This window comes from Primulina huaijiensis, chromosome 1 (genome assembly GCF_012295235.1).
Source record: "Primulina huaijiensis isolate GDHJ02 chromosome 1, ASM1229523v2, whole genome shotgun sequence".
NCBI classification, from domain to species: Eukaryota; Viridiplantae; Streptophyta; class Magnoliopsida; order Lamiales; family Gesneriaceae; genus Primulina; species Primulina huaijiensis.
The window spans coordinates 7,587,291-7,593,880 of record NC_133306.1 but is presented as its reverse complement, the minus strand read 5'-3'; positions in this window follow the sequence as shown (position 1 = coordinate 7,593,880).

The window sequence follows — 6,590 nt, the reverse complement described above, 5'->3', positions numbered from 1 at the left end:
TAATTAACTGTCGAACCTTCTTCATAACACCGACCCACATGATTTAATTATTTGGCATCATTATTTTAATTCGTCGTTTTAAATTAAATAATCTCAATTAATGTAAAATAAAGGATATTTAACATCATGTCCTTACTCAAATTATGTTTTTTTTTGGAAAAAATTCAATATATTTACAACCAAATAAAACAAAAGAATTTGGTATTTCAATATTGTACAAACGAATTGTTTTGGGAAAAAAATTATTTCACTTCATCTATAAACAAATAAAACCAATGAATTTTTGTTTTCAATATTCTCAAATTAATATTTTGTGGGAAAAAATATGTTCAATTCATCTACAAGAAAATAAAAATCAAAGAATTTTGAAGTTTTAGTTTTCTTGGCAACTTGATCCTCACCTAACATATGTAGATTGACAATTTTGACATCATCATAATAATTGATTTTACAAAAACATCCTAACCAAATTAAAGATAAACTTCTTGCATATATAAAATCATTCAAAAAATTATAAATCTACAAAATAAAATAAATCACATTCAAACAAATATTTTTGTGAAAAACATATGTTCACTTCATCTACAAGTAAATAAAAACCAAATAATTTTGACATTGTCTATGGAGAAGTAGTGAGTAATGCTAATGAATGATTTTTATAAAAATTAGTTTATCATAATTTTAAAATTTAACATTCAAAGATATATCTTTTAAGTTCACAAAAAGCTGTAAATGTTTTGTCAATATATATCTTTTATAAAAATACTTCTTCGTTAATTGCAAGAATATCTCATAAAGTAATTGTTATAGTTTATAGCCTTTGAAAGAGTAAAAAATAGATAAAATTAATACAAATATATTTATTCAATCTTATATCGTTAAATTTTAGTAATAAACTAAGGCTTTGAAAAATATTAGTCGACTTTTTTTTGATGAATAAATATAGATAGAATAAATACACACGAAATATTTATTATGATTATCTATATTTATATTTGATAATATCGAAAATTCGAGTTGCTGAAGCTGAAGCAGCTACTTTCGAAGTAACAGAAAGAAAAGCAACGACTGGAGTGGGAGAGCAAGAATCGAAAAGAGTACGGTAGTAGCATCAAAATGTGCAAATGTCGTAGCAGGAGCAGGATCCGTCAAATCGTTTGCCTTGTATCACTTTGTAAATGTAATTAAATGTCGAACTTTCTTCATGACACCAATCTTGGTAAAATAAAAAGAAAATTAGTTTAATTATTTGGATTCATTAGTTTAATTATTCGTTTTAAAATAGTTAATCTTAATTAACGTAAAATAAAATATATTTAACATCATATCCTTATACAAATTAATTTTTTGTGAAAAAAATATTTTCACTTTATTTACAAGCAAATAAAACCAAAGAATTTAAGTATTTTAATCTTCTACAAATTAAATTTTTTGTGAAAAAAGCTAAATTTTTTGTGAAAAAATTCTTTTCACTTCACCTATAAGGAAATAAAACCAATATATTTTTGTATTTCAATCTTTTCAAATTAATATTTTTTGTGAAAAAAGTTTGTTCAATTCATCTACAAGAAAATAAAAATCAAATAATTTTAGAGTTTCAGCTTTCTTGGCAACTTGATCATTATCTAGCATAAATGTAGTTTGACAATTTTGTCATGATCATAATAACTGATTTTACAAAAATATCCTCACTAAATTTCTCCGGTATGTACAAACTAAGGACAAAGTTGATAATACACAATAGAAAAACTTTGACCTTGGTTCACACTTTTATAATATGTATAGATTAATTAGCAACTTAAAACCTGAAACAAAAATAAAAAATAAATAAAAGAAGAATCCAAAACCCTCATCCCACACTCACGTTAATCAGAAGCAGAAAAAAGAGAGGGGCTGCGGCTAGGCTTCTCGGGTAGAGCTTGAAATTTTCAGATCGTAGACAAGTTTCGGTCGTGATCGAGGCATTTTTCAACCACGGGGTCATCTACGAACAATTTTGAACATGTTTAAAATTTCTACAAATTTCATATAGTATATGTGACAGAATTTCTCCATTAATCGCTACTTTCTCTCTCTCTCTCTCTATTCATTTTTAATTAATTGTATTCTTGTTACATATATTATATTTGATAATTTTGTATTTTAATTTGAACCTTGTAGAGCAGTATTTAAAACTATATAGATTTGATTTTGAAAATAAATTTTTTCCGCCCGTGTAGCTGATTTTATTTGATTTTCTCGATATATTCTTCTAACTTAGATATGACACAAAAAAATTCATGAAACTGTCTCGTTGATTAATTTTGTGATTTGCTCCCATAGCTTCATCATATGACTCATAAGCTTAGTCACTCCATAGTTTGAGCAGTCCTGTATATTTCATTTATTCTTATAAATTGGTATTATAATACGATATATCTAAGATTCTGACATTTTCCTAGTATCTAGAATCTTATTAAAGAGTATAGTCAGCCATTTGATCCCAACTTCACCTAGAAACTTCTATACCTCAATTGGTATCTTATATGGTCCACTTTCCTTCCTCGGTTTTATCCTCGTCAGTGGCTCTGTTACTTCCTTAGCATTAGCTCTACTATGAGAACCCGCATTTCCAGCAGTAGCTAACAGATAGCATTTAGCAGAAGCTAAAAATTCCAGTAGCAACTGATATTTCAGAAGCTGGTATTTTCCAGCAGATAGAATCCAGCAGCAGAAGAGTTCAATAGCGCGAGATTCCAGCAGACAGCTACTGATTCTGCTTATGACTTGTAACTGAAGCATTTATTATGGAATAAAGGTTGTAATGGTACATAATGTCAGATTATGGCCATTAATTGGAAGGCTAACAGTCAGAATTTTGCCTATTAATAACACCCTCAAATCTCTGAATTGGTGTTACCCAAATCTTGAGTTATCACTTGAAATTCGAGTTAAGAGAGCACCTTTGTTCAAGCAGAAAAAAATCCAGTAGCGAGAGCAAGCAACTTTCAGACTTCAACCGAAACTTCTAGCAAATTACGGTAAGTGGGCTTATGTATATATATCTTGAAATCAGTTTGATAATCTCTGTTTTGAAGAAAAGTATATGTATTCTTGATTTCTGATTTTTGAAGCACTGAAACCTAGTGAACTAATGGTAGAAATATATATTTTGAACATTACTGAATTCTGATTACTGGCCTCACCTCTTAGAGGAAAGAACATATAGGGGACTGATTTCAGTTTAGCCATGAAATTCACAAACGTGCTCAGTGCTTACTTGCTAAATTTCTGATTTCTGTTCTGAATACTGATTCCTGTTTTGAAAACAAGAGTTTCTGTATATTATTTGTATTACTGTTTCTGTTGAAAATGGTTTTGAAAACTGGGAGTTATTCCCGTCCCCGCTTACTGAGTGACGATCATATCACTCACCCACCAAACCAATCTCAGATAAGAATGAGGAAGAAAATTTAGAAGAAGAAGAGCAAAATCAATTCTGGGGCTGGTAAAGAAGACCGTTATTTCTCAGTTCTGATTTATGTTTTTATATTCCGCTGTATCTATTAAGACAATGTTATGTCTGGTTTTACATTTCCGCTGTACAACATTAGTCATTTGAATTTGTATCAGACAATCAATATTCAGTATTATGAATAAAAGACTGGTTTCTGAATTTTGTACTTCTGAGGCTTGTTGTTTTAAAATTTAAATTTGAGAGCAACGCCGATGTCGACCAACCCCGTCCCCAAGGCGTGACATCTACAATGGAACACTAGATATGAAACGTCCACTACTTGATTTTCTTAAAAAGTAATAGAAATATTTTTTTTCTAATTCATTCGGCCGAAACATTAAACTTTTAAAATATAAATATTTTTTACCATTTAAAAATAAACAAATCAACCTAATATTTAAAAATCCAAAAGAACGTAATTCAAAGCATAAAATCGTAAACGTCAACCAACCTAAACTAACATTATTTCAAAAATAAACTTAACTCTAACATCATCTCAAAAACCTCTCAAAAGTATCATAAGTCATAAAAAATTTTAAGTAATCATAAATCATAAACGTAATTTTATTTGCGGAAAACTAGTGACAATCCTCGAGTTGTATGCACTTTCAGTCCAGCTAGTTCAACCATCAAGACCTCTATCAATATCAAGCTCATGCTCACTTGCATCGATCACACCTAGTTAGTCTATTGACTCATCAAACATTAACCATGATAGCAAGTAATACATATACATTCACAAGTAATAGTGAAAAAACTTTTAATAAAATAGCTTTTCATGAACATAAACTTTAACGTTTTCCTTTAAACATATCATTCATATTTCCTTTCATCATATACATATACGTTTATCTTTTTATTGAATTCAGATCTTTAATTGTGACTTTCGTATTAGTTGTAGGTCGATGGATCCATCTATGTATTACCACGGTACCAGGCGGCGGAAATATCAGCGACACTCTCACCCGTCAACTGAGCCTTGGCCTTACGTATCATCGTATCATCGTCGCATCGTATTAGTCACAATCAATTTTCCTCCAACTTTTCATATTTCCATCACTTATAAAAATTCATGCACATATAAATCAATTTTCATTTAAAACAAGCATGCAACATGTCTTTTATCATTAACGTTTCATCCTAAAATTTCATAAACATTTAAAATAACCATTTTAACATTTATTATAGCATTCAGAGCACTACCAGGACGTCTAATATTTTTCAGGTGTAAAATGACTGTTTTGCTCTTGAAATCCTAACTTTCCCAATTTATCCTTAGACCCTAAAACGACGACCCAAATCATTCCAACCTTAACATAACACCTTAAAATATGCCCATAAATATTTCTTAGACGTAAACTTAAACTTCTTGACTAATTTCTCAATTCGTTTTTAAACTTAGACGTACATCCCATTTTTGACTCGTAAGGACTCAAAACTTAACCAAATTCGAACCAAAACTTAATAACACCTAACTAAACCATATTCAAGCCCATTAAGACCTTCGAACCAGCCTAGATCATCTACTGAACCCTTGCTCCTATTTTCGAAAAACCCTAGCCTTCTACTCTTGCAACCTTCGGCCCCAGCCCATCTCCTCCACGACCAAAAGACCACCCTCTTAGGACCATGACCGTGCCCATAGCAAGCCATTGGCCCGAACCTACCCGCCCTAACACGCCCGTCTTCAAAACCGCAACCCTCCAAGCCATGCGCGGCCCCAAAGCTCGCGCGATCACCCTAACCATCGGACCAACCATCTTGCAGCCAACCTAGGACCATCACACAGCCCCCTTAGGCCTCCTGGTCATTCCCTAACAGCTGCTGGAAGCCGTGGCCTTCAAGGACTCCTAGTCGAAAACCCTAGCCACAAGGACTCTTATTTCCGTGCAACCCTTAACCCCTCACGTCCAGCCCTTGTGCAGTCTCACTTAAGCTTTCTAGATACTCTGAAATTCAGCTTTTTAGTATCCCTACCATGGCAACCCCTCTAGGTTTCCTTAGCATGAGTTTTGGGTCATAAAATCCAAGTTGTATGCATGTATGACCATAAAAACGAAAATAAAAATTGTGCATCATATTTTTCATTAAGGTTAATCAAATATACATAATATGGTGTGAAATATGTTTGAAAGAAGATTAAAGCGCCTTTGTGTTTATTACGCAGGAAAATGATTTGCGATGCGAGGACGTCGACGAAGAGAAGACCATATGCTGATTTTCCTTCAAAACTGTCGCCTTCCCCTTCAAAATTATGTGTGAGTGTGTGCTTTGAATGCTGATGAAATAGTCCTAGTGCTTTGAGGCGTTGGGGCGTGTGATTTATGGGATTTGAGGGTAGGGTTTTAGGCTTTTTATTCTAATTAAAACTCATGGTGCAAGCTTAGGCCCATTAACCAAGTATAATAGGCCTAATTAGCTCATTAAATAATATTTAAAATATTTTGTTTAGGAAAGTTTGTGAAAATAATAGTCGAGTTCTAAAAAATTCTCTATTTTTCTCGAAAATCGATTACCGATTTAAATATGACTCGGCGTATAAAAGCACCTCAAAATACCTCGTTTTTAAAATTTCATTTAAAATATACCAATTAAAAGTGATTATTTAATAAAAAAATATCTTCCCTCATATGGTCTCTAGTCTCCGTGCCTCGATCGCGTCTCGAATAGCCTTTAAAACACAGTTTTATCCATTCATGTAGAAAGGTACATTTTAAACATGCAAACTTGCACACTCTGTTAAATTTATGCAATTAAAACTATTTAATTATCTATTTTTCATATATTTGCATGCATTTAGGTTACATTATCGTATTTTTGGACCTTACAAGATGTCTTACTTCTTGCATCTCATGTCTACCCCCACTAACTCCTCCGTGTTTGTTCTATTGAGTAAGTTCTTAAAGTAATCCCTGCACTGTCTAGGATAGCTTAATCTTGCATGAAAACTCTACTATCTTAATGCTTGATACATCTGACATGGCTCAAGCATTTAGTGTTTCAATATCTCGCTTCTGCTATCTTAAAATATTTCTCTCCTTTTATTTATAGCATATCATACAAATATTATAAGCACTTTCTTAGTATCTCATAT